The sequence below is a fragment of the Podarcis pityusensis genome, assembly GCF_964106645.2.
Source record: "Podarcis pityusensis genome assembly, chromosome: 4".
NCBI classification, from domain to species: Eukaryota; Metazoa; Chordata; class Lepidosauria; order Squamata; family Lacertidae; genus Podarcis; species Podarcis pityusensis.
The window spans coordinates 93,132,580-93,153,542 of NC_138027.1; positions in this window are offsets into that span (position 1 = coordinate 93,132,580).

Here is a 20,963-nt window from a genome sequence, read left to right on the forward strand (position 1 = left end):
GCAATTTTCACTTTAAGCATATTTTAACATAAAAGCAGTTTAGTAAAATAACATTTAAAAAATTGTGTGTCTTTGGTATTCAAGGAGATTCCTAGCTTTTAAGTCCTAATGAAGACTTACCTTGCCCTCTTTTTAATTGAAGGATTAATAACTTGGCAAACGGATCAGAGGTGTCTGTTTTATACACTTGCTGTACATTTTTTTGCACTGCTAGCTTCTTAATTAAACAGGAGTTCTTCTCTGTGGTTCTCTGGAACATAAATGGAAAGTTAATAGCATAATGAAGGGTGTTCATCAGGACAATGTCAATGGATGGAGTTATATCTGGGTTTAAAGGATTGAGGTCAAACTAAATGGTATGTTAAAAGCATGCTTGCCACCAAAGATGGGTGTTTAACTCACCCCTCCCACGATATAATATCTGGAACAACGTTTAGGGTCTTCCTTTACCAGCAGGAGATAAATACGTAGAAGCACAGAAAAACACAACGTCACAACATTGTATATAAAAGTTATAACATTCTGAGTGCGAACACTAGACAACAAACATTATGATGAGAGAATTTGAAGAAATGGTTGTCATTCCATGTACTCTTAATGAAGTAGAGTGCTTTTAAGGTGGAAAGACCTTCATGGACCATTTTTCCTGTTGGTTGGGGCCACCCACCTGGCAATCCCCTGACCCCATATTATGCCATGTACCGTATTGGCCCAAATGTAAGGTGCACCTGAATATAAGCAGCATCTTTAAAATTCGGGGGGGGAGGGGGAGGGAGAGAGAGAGAGAGAGGGAGAGGGAGAGGGAGAGGGAGAGAGAGGGACTCACACCTGTTCCGTTTTACCGTATATCTGTTTCAGCAGCGATATTGTGAAGGCTTGTGTATGCTCTTCGCAATAAACACCCTCTGCTCACTCAGAGAGATATTTACAGTTCTTTATTTTACATATGTACAAGCAGGACATTACAATCATGCATCCGAATCATCCAGTTCAGATTCGGAGAGTGGTCTTCTCCGGCTTCTCCTCGAACAGAAAAGGTGGGGAAGTTTCATGGGATGTCTCTGATCCCTGCGCTTTAACCCTCTCCACAGGTTCTCCATCTGTTCCTGAACTTCCTGTGTGGTGCTGGGTCTCCGCTTCAGCATTGGAGAGCCTTCCTGCCTCCTGGCTCTCTCCCTCTTCCCCATCCATCACTTCCTCTCTGTTTCCCTCTGACTGTTCCTGTTCCTCAAGGGTGTTCTCTGGCAGTCCCGTGACAGATATCATAAAAGCCCATTTTTGTAAGGCTACGAATTTAAGCTGCACTTTAACTTTTCACGATCGGAATTTGGGGAAAAAAAGTGGCTTATATATGGGCCAATATGGTAATGTCAAAGAGCAGGCAATGACTTCTCTCTGATCTTTGCATTGTGGTCCCACAGCACTAAGATCAGCCTTGCCTGCTCTCTGATGATAGACTACCAAAGAGCAGAATTTCTCTTATCTCTGATCTTAGCACTGTGGAATCATGATGCTAAGATAAGAGCTCAGCATCTGCATGCTCTTAAAAAGGCAGAATGCGGGATGGAGGGAGAGAAGGCAGCAGCAGACGGTTATCTCTGATCTTAGTGCTGGGGGACCACAATGCTAACATCAGAGATAAGCCATTGCATCACAAACAGCCCCCGGCCCCTTAAAAAATAAGACAAATGCAAAAAGAAAAAACGCTTTGCCTCGCTCAAGAGGATTTCACGTAAATGTCCTCATGCTTTGATAATATCTGGAGGCACTTTATTTTCTTGCTAATTGGAGGAGCATTTCCGGGGGGGGGGGGGGATGAAGGAGACATTTCAGCACAGCACCAATTGAAAGCATGTTCCTAGCTGGAGAGAGACTTAACTGCCTTCTCATGCCATATAATTAATGGTCACTTGTCATTTCCTCCCAGGGATCATGGTGCATACAGTTCACCCAATTACCTCTTCTGTCAAAATATGCTGCAGATGTCACATCTCAAGCAAGATGCCCACCAGGTCACTCCAGTCTTTGTCAGAGCCCTCCAACACCCCATCCTGTTCTCCGCTCCCCAAGGTGACTCCCCCCACCCCCTTGGCAGAGAGGGACGTGGTAACAGACATATGACGGCAAATAGAAACATCAGAGCATATGCCTTTCCAGTGTCTTTATTATAGAGACATTCATGCTAGCCTCATCTTATCATCACTGCATAAGTACCCAGGGTGCACAGGACAAATCTATACCTCCCTGCTGCTTTCAGATGCCAATCCTGCTATAACATACAATGTTGCCAGATTCTGCAGAGCAGCGCTCAAGATTCGATGGACGATAACCTGTGCCACAAACCAGATACAGTCATACCTCGTCAGTGGCGTAGCGTGGGTTGTCAGCACCCGGGGCAAGGCAAGTAATTTACGCCCCCTAACCCGTGGATTTGCGCCCCCTAACCCTAACCCCCAGATGTTGTGCCCGGTGCGGCCGGGCCCCCCTGCACCCCCACGCTACGCCACTGTACCTCGTGTTGCGTTAGGTTCATGTTGCGTCTTTTCGGCTTGCGAACGCGTATACTTCCGGGTTTCGCCACACATGCATGTGTAGAAGGGTTCTGCGTGCTTTGCACATCCACAGAAGCACTCTATCGCCCTCCGCGCTTGTGCAGAAGTGCTGCTCTAGTTGCAGACTTTTCGGGGTGCAAATGGCACCCTGGAACGGATTGTGTCCGCAACTAGAGGTACTACTGTACAACGGGCACTCGTATTGGAGTGCTCTGTAAACTGATTTCTGTGGTCTTATATATACTAGCCTTTTGCACTCTTTCACTCTTGTTTGATGTTCCTAACCCTTCTTTTAAACTTTCTTAGCTTCTTTTGGATTCTTATGGACTTACCGTATTTTTCGCTCTATAACACGCACCCGACCATAACACGCACGTAGTTTTTAGAGGAGGAAAATCTGTAGGCATGCCACCCGTAGGCATTCCCTCCATAACACGCACAGACATTTCCCCTTACTTTCTAGGAGGAAAAAAGTGAGTGTTATGGTGCAAAAAATACGGTATATAGATATATATATTCTGCTTTAACTCTTTTTAGTGTGTTTTTTAAAATATTTTAAATCATTTAAAAAGATTGTGCCCCTCCCTCCTTATGCTGGTCTATGACCGTAATAAAGTGTTGTTGTTGTTGTTGACATATGACGGCAACTGCTATCAAATGTTCCTTCCAAATACTTCAACCCAGCTGCCAACATTTCATGTGTTCAGTAAGAATGCTTTAAACGGGTGATACCTACATTCCATTGAACAATGTTTCAAAGCAGTTTGATAAGATGTGCGAGGATCCTTTCTTTGAAAAAGATGTGTAATTTCCCTGTGGGCACACTAAACTATAGTCCCAGGACTTAACATTATTTTATTTATTTACATTGCATTGCTCTTATCACATGTTTTTTGCTTTAAGAATTATTTCAATTTAACATGCAGTCTGCATACCTCACTGAGAACAGTGTGGGGACCAAAACAGGACAGTGGCAATCCAGTACTCTTTTTCTAGAAAAAGAGGTGCCAGAACTCACCATGAACGCCTCCTTAATTCTGTTAGAATGGCAATGGCGGCCACCCGAGAGGTGCCGAAACTGAGTTCTGGTGAGTTCCAGCTGAATTTTTTTTTTGCTGACAATCATTTTGCTCCCAATAACCAGGGCTTAAGAGGGAGAATCAATACGATGAAGAACAGGAAGGGCTAAAAGCCCCACTCCAGTACAAAGCTGGCTGGATGACCTTGGCTGCATTGAAATGAGCATGGTAAAGACTTTTCGTGCTTGATGCCTTATTTATTTGCAGATGCGGGGTTCATCTCTCACTGTAAACTGCCTCACTCGATTGTTGTGAGAAGAATATGGTGCTCTCCAACCTTGCGTGCCACCCCAAGTCCCTTGGGTGAAGGTGGGATTACAAACATAGCCAATAAATAGGACTCCATCTGGCTTCCATACAAAGAAATTACCTTTGACCTTGTTGAAGCAGTGCTCAGTGCTTTATTCCAGTAAAGTCAATTGCCTTAAAAGCTTCCTCCCATTCATTTTTTTATAAAAAAAATAAGGATATTGCTGAACCAAATGATGGGTTGCTGCTTTTGAAAGTTTATTCCAAAGAAAGTTAAATTTGTCGTCTATAGCAATACTCCATTTCACTTAGGGCAAATCATTGCTGCTTTTGGTGTCAAAGGCTATGGGAACACCAGTCATTAACATAGATCTTTACATAGTGTCAGTGCCCTGTGTATACGTTGAGCTGGCAAAGCAATTCCCCAAGAATCAGGAAAAGTTGGAAGCTACTCCACCCCCATCACACACCCGTTGATACTTATCCCTTTTAATTTGTGTCTCTTAAACTGTTAAAGCAGGTTTCCCTAGAGCTAGCATTGGCTTCTTTTGAGGAAAAGAACAAAATTAAATCATATTATTATTCTGTTTTATTCTGCCCTTTCTTGTACAAAGATTTCCACTTAGGACAAAATCAAACACAGAAGCATCAACGGGTTTATTTTGCATTATATGACATAAATCTGACAAGAGCTTCTTTTTGCCAAGGCCTAAGTAGAACCAGGCTGGGAAAAGACGGGTGAAAAAGTAAACTATTTATTTTATCTTTCCTCTTCCCTCTTAAAATCTTTTTAAAGAATCCTCCAAATAGCCTATTAATTTAAATAGTTTGATTTGGGAAACTTCCCAGTTGTGCTCTCATTTCAGAAACTGTTTATATTTGGGTGGGCTCATAGAAAATCCCACCATGTGCTTGTAGAGAGTATGTCAGATTGTGTTACTAAGATAAGATGCTTAGCAGATGATGTCTGTCGTTTTCTCTGTTGGCTGCCCCCCACCCCCCATTGCATCTAGTTCCTGTTAAACTGGAAAGCATTTTACAAGACTCAAGCTCTACAGTCCTGTTGACATGAGAAGGAGACTCTATCCTCCAGACACAACATTTCCCAAAACACAGCCATGATCCAATGGCTCAGTGCATGAAAGGGCTTTACTGACCTATACCGTGAGAAGAAAACTCTGTGAATGCAAAGCCTGACTTGGCTCCCAGTTCTCTTATGCTGGTCTACGACCGTAATAAACACCAATGGGATTTGCCTCTGAAATGCCACACCTTTGAATCAAAATGCAAAATTGACAATGAAAGCTCAGAGGTCAATTTGACACATTGCACAAAGGAAAATGGAGTATGCTCAGGAGAAAGCTGTGTGAGTACAATGTGAATAATGGGTTAAATTACACAGTGCTTGGGCTCATGTACTGAGGAGCACATCCTCCACATCTAGAAAATCTGAGATCAGGGTACCAGGTGCACTGGGTTACTGTAGCAACACCAGCAAGGTTGAGTGTATAACCTGCTGAGTATACCTGAAGGAGCGTCTCCACCCCCATCGTTCTGCCCGGACGCTGAGGTCCAGCGCCGAGGGCCTTCTGGCGGTTCCCTTATTGTGAGAAGCAAAGCTACAGGGAACCAGGCAGAGGGACCTTCTCGGTAGTGGCGCCCGCCCTGTGGAACACCCTCCCATCAGATGTCAAAGCGATAAATTACTACCTGACATTCAGAAGACATCTTAAGGCAGCCCTGTTCAGGGAAGTTTTTAATCTGTGATATTTTAGTGTATTTTTGGTTTCTATGGAAGCCGCCCAGAGTGGCTGGGGAAACCCAGCCAGATGGGCGGGGTACAAATAATAAATTATTATTATTATTATTATTATTATTATTATTATTATTATTCACCCTCCCATTGGTTCACAAAATATGCCTACCTGTAGAGATGTGTGTAATAGTCTCTAGGTCATTGCTTTCATTATGACATGTCTTGTGTCCAGTTCCGTTTGTTGTCAGGGAATGACTCTGAATCTGTAAGGACCAGGGAAGAGGCTGTGGGCTTTACACAGCAGCATTAGCTAGCATGGTGATAGCTGGTCTTTGACCATAATAAATTATGAAAGATAGTGTTAGTGAATCTCTCCATACATATGAATCTTTATTTCAAAGACCAAAAGAAGTATATATAGTAGATAGTAGTGTTTAGCTTTGTCTCATGCCTGGAGACAATAAACACTTTGTTACTTTGAACTGTACAGAAGAAGAATTTCCCCCCTAACTGAGGACTCTGGAATAAGCTGTTCTGCTGGGAGCAGGAAATCTCTGAAGACTCTGCTGGGGTTCCTGATACTCTGCAGATGCATCGCACTATTGCAGATATTGAAGCAACTGGATGCATTAAAAACTGACCCCTTTTGGAAAAAAACATTGCATGTCGAGGTCCCCAGGGCCACCCCAATAACTCACACATCACACAGAATTTTTTGTTTAAGATTTTTGGCGTAATTTTGGCCACAACTTTATTGAAATACAAATTTGTGAGTGGTTGCTTAGGCATTGGTTGCGACTATCTGCCCCCACCATGGGGGACAGACTGACATTCCGCACGATGCGAAAGTCAGAATAGGGGAATACACTTGGGGGTTACGCGGAGCAGGGAACCTGCCCTCACCCCAAATGCAACCAGGAGCTCATTGCTATGGCCCGAGCCCCCTTGACAGAGTGGACAAGCAATAGTTAGCCCCCAATTCCTTTAACGGAATCCCTTGCAGCAGCAGCATTAGAGGGGCAGGCACTCAACCTACCAAGGGCAGGCACTCAACCACTTCCCCTCAACCAACCAAACCATAAACCAATGCCTAACCGCAACCTTACAAGTTGTGACGATTTGCTACGCAGTAGGCAAAAACCAAATGGCCCCAGCCAATCAGCCAGATGGACAAAATTCCTACCGGGCCCCTGCCCCAAGAGCAGACGACCCCATGACAGGCATAGCAAGGTCAAAGCGAACAACCCTAATTCTAGGGAGGGGGGGACGAGCAATCCGATGCACGGTCGAAAAGAGGAAGCCCTAGCCTCATGCAAGGAGTTTTAGCATTTCTGGCTGTCAATCAACAAATGGCAACATTAACTTCTTCCCAACAACAAGGGAAGCCCCAATCGCATCAGTGGCCAACGAACAATTAGCCCGCCCCCAACTTTGGAGTGTCCTGGCGGCCCCCACCGCAACACGTGCTCTCCATGAAGGAGAACACGCTTTGTCTAGACCCATAAGTATTGTTCCAAACTTTGCTTGCAGAACTTTCTTCAAAACAGAACAAAAACCATAGTGATACATAGAAAATAGTTGCATACAATATATTGTGCATGTCCAGCACAGGCTCAGCATCTCAGAAAAAAATTACTTTTACAAACTATGTAATCCAAACTGTGTGTCTTTCCCATTCCAGCCTGTAATAGCCCGCATCTTGCCTAGGGCCATGCAGCTCTTGGACAGCTATTATCACATTCTTTGTTGTCTCTGTGGTGTCCAGAGAAAGACTAGCAGGCAACTCCCTTCAAGATGGTGATTTGCAACTGAATACCTTACTCATATGATTGAAGGTTAAAAACACGTATTAGAGCAGAGAACATCACAGTTAAGTATCAACCAGGTAAAGTTCAGAGAGCTCTCAGCCATAGAAAATACCCAATGTTAACAATACAGTTAAACAAGTATACTTAACACACACTGGTTGAGGCGTGGTGAACTACCAACTGACTTCTACAAGTCAACAACAAGCTGCAACCACTTAAATTCCAGACAAAGAAATGCTAAGGCTCAATTACTCCCACAAGCAACACTCATTGATCTGAATGCCCTAAAACATGATAATGTGTGGACTTTCTGGAGTTACTCAATAAATGTCCCCTACAGTTACTCAGGAGTTCCTCCATTTATTCTTGATACTTGATCTATTCCAAGGTTGTTACTTGCCACAGAAAACTGATCTCAGGCACAAATTAGCTCCAGCCTCAGAGCTGAATCACAGGTAGCACACATATTTGCATGCATATGTTTGCAAGCACACCCCTTTTAGGAATAAACCCAAAAATAATCTGCTTTACAATATCTTATATCAACAGCCTTCGTGCAGTTATGGTAGTCCCATGCACATTACTAAATCACCTCTGTCTATGTGTATGAAAACTGTGGGATGCAATCCACTGGTGCAGTCAAATGCAACATTCCTTATTTCCCTAGAGTGGGCACATGCAGGGGGACATCCAGTCAGTGTAACTTCCTGTTTCACTGGTCTGGAGCTTCCTCCCCCTGCATTTGACCAGGGAGATGGGCATGGCCCTGGATGACTCCATAAAAGAGCTGAGTCATGCAGGCATTTTCTCAGTTCATCTTGATACTGCTGTTGTCTTGCTTCCATGCTGCTCTTCAGCAGCCATTTTGTCTTAATGTAATTTTGCTGTCTGCTGGCTCTCAGCCAGCAGCACATGAGTTCAGTCTCCATATGAGATGAACTCACACTTTGTTTATGTAACAAAGTATGTACTTGGTTTATGTAACCAAGTAAAGCTTGCCTTTCAGGGATCAAATTGTGAACTGAAATGTGAGTAAACTTTTTGTTACTTTACTCAGAAAGACTCTCGGGTTTTTCTTCTTTTAAGAGGGATTAAAGGCGACACCAGGAAATAATCTTAACTAAGAGATTCAAACGAATGTGCAAACTAACTTCCAGCTATATTGAGAAGAATTTGCTCTGCTGCATCACTCATTAGCGTGAGCGAAGGAAAGATAATACTTATTCAACATATCCTGTCCTATGCTCCTTAACATTCCTACAAAAGCCTCCTCACCAGCATCAGATTCTCGTGCTTTCTCCATTTCCCCTGTTGCTAGCAGTGCAACAGTTGCATTTGACAACATAACTGGATACCAGGATGAAGTTGTATATTCCCATGGAGATACTCCACTCTCCTCGCCTTCAAAATCCTGGCTGAGCTACAAAGCTTCACATGTGCGTCATCTAGCAGGAGTATCTTCCATGATGAAAGTATAACTCTAATTTTGCATGCTGTTGCATCAGTTTTCTCAGTATATGTAATGAGTTCACCTGTCAGTGGTTGTGTCCTGCTTTATGCAATTCCCTCCCAGAGAGGGTCACCTGGCACCTCACACTATGGTCTTTTAGGTGCCAGGCAAATACAGTGGTACCTCGGGTTACAGACGCTTCAGGTTACAGACTCCGCTAACCCAGAAATAATACCCCGGGTTAAGAACTTTGCTTCAGGATGAGAACAGAAATTGTGCTCTGGCAGCGCGGTGGCAGCAGGAGGCCCCATTAGCTAAAGTGGTGCTTCAGGTTAAGAACAGTTTCAGGTTAGGAACGGACTTCCAGAACGAATTAAGTTCTTAACCCGAGGTACCACTGTACATTTTTGTTCTCATGTGCCTTTTAAATTTAATTATAATGATACGTGTCAGTGTTTATATATATCTAAATGATTCCCCTAGCTGGTTTTATGTTGATTTTAAGTTGTTGTGTTGGTTTTACCTGTCTTTTATTTATTTGTAATAGGTTTAAGGGGTCTTATATCAAATATTGTACTGTAGTTTGCATTTTTAGTAGTCTGTGAACCACCCAGAGAACTCAGTTATATGGGTGGTAGATAAATGTAATAAATTAAAAAAAAAAAAAATCCAATGTGTGAAGTGACACTGATGCCCATCATCTTTCTGAGCTGACTGCGATGGGACTGCAGTACAGATACACTTTGCGTTTGAGCTTTTCCCATCTGTATTTACGAAGGAGTATGAATTTGCCCTGGAAGTGGAAAACATTTCCATCCCGGCTTCGCCTTTGTACTGCTGTTCTCTTCACGGTCGTGTGAATGCAAATGTCCAAGGGCATCCGCCAGCTCTTAGCTAGTTCTGTGAGAAAGAAGATGTATTTCACTTAGTAGAATGCATTCACCTAGAATTGCATGAGGAACAATACCTTTGACATTTTAGTGAAAGTTAACTGCCTGTAATAATAGATCAAGCCAGGTCATTTATAGCACATTGCATTATCCAATTGAGTCAAATAACTCACTCTACTGGAGATGAGTACCTCTAGGTGGGATGAGGCCTATTGCATGTGTAAGAGTGAGTGGGCGAGGGGGAGGACCCAAGTTGGGAGTTTGAAGAGAAATTGCTGGGCCTAATTAGTCAGTTGGGAACAGGGCTACATAATAGAGGCAGGATCTCATTTGAATTAGTTAACCAGCAAAATCTCCGGTGGGGGAAAAGAAAAAGCTGGAAGGTTGAAATTCTAATAGTAAAATAGACCCAGTGCTTTCTAGGTAGAACAATGAAGCGTGCTTGGTAGAGGGCACAAAGCCAGGAGAGAGTTCTGCATGAAGAGCAGGATGAAATTACCCCATACACATGCTCCCCATCTGGCTTTCAAGGCAAGGCAGTAGGTGGTCTGACAATGCTTTGATAATGGGACACAAGTTTGTTGAAGTTTGGAATGGCTTCTCCAATACCTTTGTAGTTAGGAAGATCATTGTCTGATATGAGAGGAGGACTGGTTTCCAGAAGAAGCCTGCTGGATCAAACCAGAGACTCATTTTGTGAAGCATCCTTCTCTCCCTCTCCCCCCAATTCTGGAATAGGAGTTGCTCCACTCTTATGCTGCAAAAGTCATGTGAGATGAGGCTCACACAGCAGTAACCCATACTGCAGCTCCTTTGGATGAGAACCCCAGCAGTGATTTAACATCACTGTTAAAGGCTGTTAGACCTTTAAAACATGTCCTTCCAAGTTGCTTCCAAAGTTCCCCACTTCTCCTACCATAGAAAAAGACCACACATTTGGAGGGGTGGGTCCATGTATGTTCACCTGAAGGCATTTAGAATCCTTCTTCAGACTTTAAAATGGAACACAGGCAGATCTGAAGAGGAGGTGACCTTATGGTGACACTGGGGCCATGTCCCTTCCCATTTTAAGTCCATACACATGGACTCAAATACATGAAGAGGGCTTTCATCTGAACTGAAGCTACATAGTTCATTTTATGTTCTCTTTTCACACCTCCTCTTTCAGGCTTGTCCTTTTCTATCACAACACTGAAGACAGCGCCTTTTCTGTTTCTCCAACTTCTCCTTGTATACTTCAAAGCTCTAGATGACCCCACTCAGTTCTTTCATGCAGCAGGAGGGATAAAATCAAACCTTGAAGAAGACCACCTTGAAGGCTCCATGGAACCAGAGCATTCCCCAAGCATCACCATCCAAGTAGGACTGGAACCACAGCAAAGCACCCAGAAGGATACCATGGTCAATGGTATTCAAAGCTGCTGAGAGGTCAAGGAGAATGAACAGGGACACATTTCCTCTGTCACTCTCCTGACACAGGTCATCATACAGGGTGACCATAGCAGTTTCTGTGTAAAAACCAGGTCTATGTATCTGCTTATAATATGTGGGTTAATTCTGCAGCTGATCAGGTTGGCACTAAATCACATGTTTTTCCAGATCCTTTGAATATATAATATGCTGAGCATGTATAATAGATGCGCTCAATCCACAGAGCAATACTCCTGGACAAACCCCACTGAAGTGAACAGGGCTACTGAGGGGATAATGCTGTTTGAATTCCTCATATTGCTGTAAAGCATTCTATGAATACTATTATTTAAACATCTTGAAAAATATAAACCATAACGGGATGTTTGGTAGTAAGTATTTCTAGTTTAATCATGAATTTATATGTTGCCAAAGGCAAGAAAATGCCAAGTACAATATGTGTTCAATGAGTAAAGATGCTTCCCTCTAAACAATTTCTCCTTTTACTGTCAACTGTTTGAAGCCAGAAATTTGGCCGGCTTATTTCAAATCAAACCGTGAAATTTAGCCCTGCCATCTTGCTGATTGAAAATGGTGAAGCAGAGGTGGTTCCAAATTAAAAAAAGAAATGGAGATGGTGTGATAACCAAGGTTTAACTGGAGACGTACCAAGCAAACAATGGACTCATCAAAGAACTATTATGGTGTATTCGGTCATTAAGTAGACTCCTCTGATGCACTAGTCTGCTTAATGACCAAAGACACCATAATAGTTCTTTGATGAGTCAATGCACTAGGGACGCAGGTGGCGCTGTGGGTTAAACCACTGAGCCTCTTGGGCTTGCTAATCAGAAGGTGGACAGTTCGAATCCCCGCGACGGGGTGAGCTCCCGTTGCTCGGTCCCTGCTCCTGCCAACCTAGCAGTTCGAAAGCACGTCAAAGTGCAAGTAGATAAATAGGCACCACTCCGGCGTGAAGGTAAACGGCGTTTCCGTGCACTGCTCTGGTTCGCCAGAAGCGGCTTAGTCATGCTGGCCACATGACCCGGAAGCTGTATGCCGGCTCCCTTGGCCAATAAAGCGAGATGAGTGCCGCAACCCCAGAGTCATCCGCGATTGGACCTAACAGTCAGAGGTCCCTTTACCTTTACCTTTACTGATGCACTATGGTAGGCTCAATGACTTTGAGTGTGGTGTGTGTAGCCCTGTTTCTTAGCACCATTATGATTTACAAACACACCTGTAACAAATAGTTTCAAATATCCCACCTATTTCTTAGATATTATAAGAGGCAACAAGAAAATGTGCTTCTTGGCAGTGTGGAAGGGGTGAACATACTGATTTTGCTCACTGAATGGGGGAATAAACCAACCCATAGGCATTACAATATCCACATTCTAGATGTACTCTTTTTCCCCACTCAAGCTTCTTTCTCGGGCTCTGTCTGAGGCTTATAAGCCATCGTGCCTAGACTTGAGACTCGCAGCCTCTCATCAGACCCACTCTTATTCAGCAGCAACACATGCTGGCTGATTGCTGGTTGAGCTACTCATGAGCAAGCAGACTCTTCTTCCCCATGCTGCCACCATTAAGGGAAGTGCTCAACCCTGCAGGATGCGCTTGTTTCCTAAATTGAAGGCCTGCTTGATTGATTTCACACACGTTTCTGAGAGCATTGCTTATGTCTACAGAGCAAGTGCCATTGCTGGGTGGCTGATGGCACATGCATGTAAACTTGTCCCCTCTAAGGGAAATAATTTGCTATTCATAATAAAGGTAATCATTACAGGATGCCCAAATTACTATATATTTTTAAAAAGTAGTATAAACACTGACAACTGGCCTCCACAGTCACTTACGGACACACTATTAAAACCGTGTTTATGGAAGACGATCATACTCTGCTATGAGTGATCACCAAAGAAGAAAAAAGAAGACTGGTGGAGATACTTATGAATTGCAGAACCATTACTAAACTAAAGCACCTCTTAGCTGGTCTTTCAAACTCATTGTTCTGGGGATTTCCAATCATGGTTAATCTCATGTAGCAACTGTCCTCCTAAAGACAGCTGCTCTCCTCTCTTTATGTTTTGTATTTTGTGATGTGCTTCTTCAGCTTCTGACAATTCCACCATTGAATGGGGTGCTTTTTGAAAGACAGATGTTGACTCAGCCCTTTTAGGGGCTTCTGTTACAGTAAACACAACCCATGGCTGTCTTTTCTTTGATACATTCAATAGAAGATGCCACCTTACGAAGATGGGCTGTGCTGCTTCTGACTCCAGCATCTACCCCAGTAGAAAAAGACTGCTGTGTACTGGGACTTTATACTTAGGCTACCTCAGATTTATTGCACATATTAAAGTAGAAATACTGACCAATAAAAAATAGGCTGCACTTCAGTACACACATCTAGCAGGCAGTCTCTCCTCCACAGAGAAAATTCCAGATTAAAAGAGACCCAGGCAAAGGTATTTGGGAAAACAGTAAGACTTTATTTGAAGAAAATAAAAAAATGGCCTAACTTTCCAAAATATTTCCTTGTAAACCTGGGGTGGCTTGTAAAGTTGAAATAGTACAAATATAGGCTTGGAGCTGATGACAGTCCTACTCAGAGTAGACCCACTGAAATTAATGAATGTAACTCAATTTAGGTCCATTAATTGTAATATATCTATGCTGAGCATCACGGCCAGCCCCAGACACTTTGGCACCTGAAGGCAAATCAGAAATTGGTGCACTTCTGGGAAATGTAATTTGTTAAGGGTACTTAACAACAGTCCTAGGAATTGTAATTTGCTAATGGTGCTTAAGAGAGCAATCTATCACCTCACTGCCCCCCTTTTTAGTGAACCTCACAAAATAGGGTTGGAGATAACACCCCCTTCTATAAACTGTTTCCAACTGCCTAACTCTAAATATCTTTTCACTGTGTTTTTGAAACTTTGTTTTGTTTTCCCCACCCGTGGGCACTATAGGAGTCTGTTTAAAGCATGTTACATGTACTTGGGTATGTGAAAGTTACATACATGAAATATATAGGTTTAATATTTCCAGGGTACCCAGTGTGAGAGACTATGGTATCCCAGAGAATTTATAACCCCTACCTCACCTACAGAGGTAGGTGAGTGGCTGATTATGCCCCTTTCATACATAACTGACCTAGGGATGTAAATTAAATGCAGTTTGCTTTTAGAGGTGAATCTGAATAATCAGCAGTTTCCAAAACGATAGAAGAAACAAAAGACAGCCATCCTTCAAAACGGAATTTTGCAGTGCCGTTCTCCAGCCAAGTAATGTGTCAAAAATGCATTTGCCCAGGCAGGCACATTATATGACCCATGAGAGCAGCAAAAATAACAGGAGTGTACAATGATGATGGGATAAAATCAGGCCAAATCTTTATTGACAGCAACAGCCAAGACAAGGGTTCTATGGCATTGCATTCCAGGATCAGTTCGTCATTCCACAAGCCCCATGTTGATGGAATGGATCCGCCCCAGATTTGGACCACCCCAAACCCATTCCATGGGAGGTGGCCAGTGTTGAACCTTGCCGTGATGCAAGTAAGCAAGCTCTCACTGGGAGAACAGGGTACAGATTCCAACTAGGCAGATACCAAACCCAATATTAGGGATGCCTATCTGTTTGCATTTCTGAGTGCAGAAAGTATTGATCTGATGTGTAGAGATCTTTCCTATTCTATTTAATTCAAGAGGGTTCTGGCAGCTTCTCTGTGTGAAAGAAACAAACAGAAGGTTCCTGATGTTTTGGTTATACTTTCAGAGAAGCTGAGTACGGCTGGCTTAAACTGGTTGTCTTTATCTCTTTCTCCTTAAGGTCATGCTGACTATAAAAGTAGGGTCAGAAGGAGCTTGGGTTTCACTTTATCTGTTTATCTCTCTTCCTTCTGGTGTGGTGTTCTGTACATAGTATGCTTAGTGTTAAGGTTTTAGACTTATTGCAGTGGTACCTCGGGTTACATACGCTTCAGGTTACAGACTCCGCTAACCTATAAATATTACCTCGGGTTAAGAACTTTGCTTCAGGATGAGAACAGAAATCGTGCAGCGGCAGCGCAGCAGCAGCAGCGGGAGGCCCCATTAGCTAAAGTGGTGCTTCAGGTTAACAACAGTTTCAGGTTAAGAACAGACCTCCGGAACGAATTAAGTACTTAACCCAAGGTACCACTGTATAAGTTATTGTAAGTTTAAATTAAGTCTGCTGCAACTGGATTTCTTATGGACAGTGCCAATTCTGAAAGTATGGGATTTGTGACCATTCTGCTCATTTGCCTTCCGCAGCAGTAAAGCTCTGCTGGATGAAATATAATTGCCTCTGGTCTATTTTGGGGGAATCCTGTAACGTATTTAAGTTTATACTCTGCTAGCTATACATTGGAATCTGCTCTGAATCAATATTGAGTAGAATTCCATGACAGTGCCATAGTCAATCCTCCCCTCTGGCCCCTTGTATGGTCCCACCCTATACTATGTTGATTCTGTTCATTGCCATTTCCATCTTCAACAAACAAGGTTTTTCTGCCTAACAAAGGAAGGTCATAATTTCACCAAAAAACCAACTAAACACCAATCATGTTGTGAGGGAAGAAAATATTTTTTGCCCCTGTCAACCAGCGGCCCAAAATTGCTCAGTGAAGGCTCTAACCCAAGGGTGTGTGGGCAGGGAGATCTCAAGGGAAATTTGACTCTGAGCTCCAGGAGAAGCAGCCTTATATAGGTTTTTCTCTCCCTTTTGCAAGGGGCCTGTCTCACATAAAGGATACGGGGCAAAACCTTGCCCAGCATTTGGGTGCAATGTATGGGCCATAGCACCACTGGGCAAAGGTGTCTCGTGCTTATTGGGCAAAGAACAAAGCATACAGGGCAAAAAGTTTCCCAAAATGCCTGTTCTAGTGAAATGACATGCAAAAATGCATTGTGTTAGAGAAAATTGGAAACAAAAATGTGCACCTTAGAAGAAATTTCCGCTAAATGCTGATTCATTTTAATGAGCTTCTTAAAATTCAATTGTTATTGAAGTAAGTCAAACAAATCAATTCAAAAAAATAGCAGCACACAAACTTGCAAACTGTTGTGGAAATGTGGAGAACTGAATTGAAGATTGGAAAAATGAGAAATTGTGAGGAACAAAACTGAAAGATTCTCTCATCCCTAGTAGAGGATAAACATATTGAATAGTACTTCATGGCTGCAAATTTAGCCTGTCTGAAGCAGGAAGTTTTCTCTATGTGTGAAGGCTCCCCAGGCAATTCAGAACTCTGATTGCTCGGGATTCTAAATCACGCAGGGAGCCTTGTTTCATCACTATATTGACAACTAGAAAACCCTACCCAAATAAACTAATGTATAATAAGCCAACCCTTAGCTAAGTATTAATCTTATCCATCAATGTCAAAGCAAAGAGGCAAGTGAGACTGAAGTCCTTTGTTTCCAAGTAAAGTGCCTAGTTTTGTTCATTATTCATAGTTGTTTGCCTACAACAAAGACTCCTTGTGGCCAGATCTCTGTATAGTATCTTGAGGAAGTGTGTGGGAGTGCTTCACAAAAAAAAAAACCCCAGCTTGAACAATCTGAAGAATAAGAAGAGTGCTGTCCAATTTATGTGTATGGCAAGGGCAGGATGAGAAGATTGGCAAGGAATGTGAAATGTTCAAAATGTGGTTTGTTGCAAACATGGGGAGGAATCACACTCTTCCAATCATTCTGTTAGCACTTTCTAAAGTGGAACCAGGGGAAGGGCCAAATGGGTTGTCAGGAGAGGGGCCCACCTCAATATCACCAGATTTCCCAAGGGCAATGTCACTGCTAACCAAAACTTCTCTTTTGGGGGAGCAAACAAACTCTCATCTCCTTGTCAACACAAAGAAGCCTTTCGCTCTTCTGATATTTGTCAGAGTTGAAAATCCCTGCTCATGACATTATGTCATGGAGAACTGTAGAAGAATACCCAATGCTCTTGAAGAGAAGTGTGGGTGATGTTTCTGGTTGTATATCCTAGACAGATACTATACTATGCTATTCTGAAATGTTTATTTGATTGTCCTTGAATCTTTCTGCCACACTTGCCATCCTCTCTTGCCACACCAGTGTGGCACACCACACCCTTTAAGAACCACTGGCCTAGTTGACAATTACCCTTGGTCCGGCTGATAATATCTCTGTTTCATTGTTTCTTGTGCCTTGCACATGGTGACGAACCTGTTGCTTTTCTCTGAGACCAAATTCATGCCCTGCATGAATTAGAGAGAGAAGTTTGGTTTTTCTTTTTTTCTTTTTTATAAATATTTATTAAAGTTTTCACAATATTACATAATGAAAAAGAAAAAAGGAAAAATACAAAATAAAAAACAGTTAAAAACAATTCCATCTTTTTGTCACTTATCTTTCATTTACTTGTTTCCCGGACCTCCTCATACCTCCCTTTCTTGTATTCCAGTTCAATTTATTAGTTCAGCAATTCCTTTCCCTCCTTATTTTATCCTGATCCTTAATCTTAATATATTATAGCATTAAATTTTTACCTGTTAAAAATCCAATTCTTTCATATTCTTTTATACCATTACAGCTAGAAACCACTTAACTTCAATCCAACATCATTCTAACATTCGTTAATTTTGCAATATTTCTGTAAATAGTCTTTAAATTTCTTCCAATCTTCTTCCACGACTCTTCTCCCTGGTCTCGGATTCTGCCAGTCATTTCCGCCAATTCCATATAGTCCATCACCTTCATCTGCCGTTCTTCCAGAGTGGGTAGATCTTGTGTCTTCCAATACTTTGCAATGAGTATTCTTGCTGCTGTTGTGGCATACATAAAAAAAGTTCTGTCCTTCTTTAACACCGATTGGCCGACTATGCCCAGGAGAAAGGCCTCTGGTTTCTTCAAGAAGGTATATTTAAATACCTTTTTCAATTCATTATATATCATCTCCCAGAAAGCCTTAATCCTTGGGCACGTCCACCAAAGGTGAAAGAATGTACCTTCAGTTTCCTTACATTTCCAACATTTATTATCGGGCAAATGGTAGATTTTTGCAAGCTTGACTGGGGTCATGTACCACCTGTATATCATTTTCATAATATTCTCTCTGAGAGAAGTTTGGTTTTTCTTTGAGACTAATTTCTGCCACAACGTTTGTTTCAACCTCTTTCGATATGGTACTTCCTAAATAAACCATTGTTTTTGAAGGGTGCTGTTGGGTTGGTTTCAATTTCTTTAACATTAACTACTGAAGAAATATTTAGCATCCAATATACACCAGGTGCTGAAGATAAAGTGACTTTCAACACAGCACTGGACATTTTACTGTATTTAAGGGTGAATTGTTGTTTTTCAATGCCTTGCCCGCTAGCAAATTCACGTTTGTGTTTGTGTGTTTTTAAAAAAGGTATGGTCTTTCATTGTGTGGCAAGATCCTTCCATGTATAGAGTTGAACTCGCAGTGGTTACAGTACTTTGTGCATGTTCTAATGAACGTTTGTATGTCATAGGATGATGCCACTTTCCTGATGCATGTAAGCCCTTCTGAACATCTGAAAAGAGCTTGTGAGCCAAGAAGATGTATGATGGCACTTCCCTCCCTGTCTATCTGTAGTGTATCATAGCTAAAAGACGTGTGTACCCATATACATTATTCGTCCTGTTCTGAAACTCCTCCAGCTTCCTAAACATTTCTTCCCCCACAAAAGTAGCTTCTGTGTTCCTACTCTATTCTCAGGGAACCTCCAAATTTCTTTATAATTTTGGTGGTGCTGGGCTCAGCTGTTGTGGAGTGCATGTCTGTACTTTAGTTTCCATTAAACTTTTCTCCAGCATTTGCAAACTCCCAGGCTGCCTATTCTTCCTGATCTAATAAGAGCCCCTTATGAAGAGTTGCTTCTAGAAATCATCTCCTGAGCTTTAATTGAAGCATGGGAAGCCAGGGAGTCAGACTACTGAACACCTGAGATCTGTGTGCTTGCTGATTTTGTTTTTCAGGGGATGTCTTAGGTGTTGGTTTTTTAAAAAAATAACCATCGTTCCACACTGATTTCTTTGAAAGGGCAAAGACTAAAAAATAACAATGAAGAGCTTTCAGATGCTTGGTGGGCAGCCTCCCTGCCTATCTGCACTTACAGGAAAGTCCATCGAAGAACATAATGAGATTTTCAGAAAGCAGGGGACCTGGGTACGCTGAGGTACTTAGATCTCCTGGGAGATGATATGTAGACTGAAAGAAAGGACACTCACAAAACCTTTTGGCCAATTTGGAACTAACCTAAGGACAACCCCCATAACCTATAGAAAAATTCACCTATATTTCACTTTGCCTTTCATAATTTTCAAATGTAATTTCTTTTCTCATCAGTAGATGAGAAATGTTTGGGGGTTTTTTAATCAGAAGAAACTTTTAGCAAAACACTATTTACCGGTGCTCTTATAACCAGTCAAGTCATCCTAAAGAAATACGGAAACATACACATACCGTAATTTAATACTAGGTTATTCCCTATAATTTAATCATGGTGTTCCGTTGCGTCAGAGGTGGTTTAGTCCTGCTGGTCACATGACCTGGAAAACTGTCTGCGGACAAACGCTGGCTCCCTCGGCCTGAAAGTGAGATAAGCGCTGCAACCTCATAGTCGCCTTTGACTGGACTTATCTGTCCAGGGGTCCTTTACATTTTACCCTTTTACTAGGGATAATAATAATAATAATAATAATAATAATAATAATAATAATTTATTATTTGTACCCCGCCCATCTGGCTGGGTTTCCCCAGCCACTCTGGGCGGCTTCCAACAAAGTCATCAATTTCATCTCAATGTTAAAGAAAGGCCTTTCTCCCCTCTCATTCCATATAACAAATCACAATTTGATCCTTGATTTTTCTTCTTCAGTGGCAGATCTTTATGTACATAATGCTGGCATGTTCACCTTCCCTATTGGCTCCAGAGGCAGACGTATTTCAATGGCTCTGTGGGGTTGAGGCAAAGCCTCCCTCTCCCGAATGCTAACTATATCCTACCTATGCTGCAACAATCCAAGACCCACTAACCAGAGAGTAGGCATCACTGAATTCAACAGGACTTACTTCTGAGTAGACATCAGACTACTTTGCTACATTTCTAATGCTTGCGTTGGATACACTAGATCGGCCCACAAATCCCAGAGTGCAGCAGCAGATTGAATGAACACACAGTTGTGTGGAAGAAACTTTGCGCATGGTAGAAGTGTGGTGGTGAGCAGAGGAGCTCCATAAGGCATTACAAACTTAGAAAGCAGGGACTGAAACATTTGGAGAAACTCTGTATTATAGAAGCAGTTGCTTTAAGAAACAATGGGAGCAAGAACCCTAGAGAAAGCAAAACAGAAACTGTCTTGAGGGAGCAAAGAGTTAAAACCCAGACTTATAAGGTATACGGGGGGGGGGGAGCTGTTGTTGGGTCCCCAGCTGCAACTCCCATCATCCCTAGCTAACAGGACCAGTGGTCAGGGATGATGGGAGTTGTAGTCCAAAAACAGCGGGGGATGCAAGTTTGAGAAGCACTGGATCCTATGCATGTAAATTCAGAAGTAAGTTTCACTGGGTTCAATTGAGCTTGCATCCAAGTAATGTAACTTGAACGCAAGTTACATTAATTAGTGATAGATATTCACAGCTTTGAAATTTAATTACAACAATTTCCCATTTGCATGAAGTTAATCTGGTGCCAACAGTGAGCGAATCTGCGAACAGTGGCAATTTCCCAACTAGTTGCTGTTAC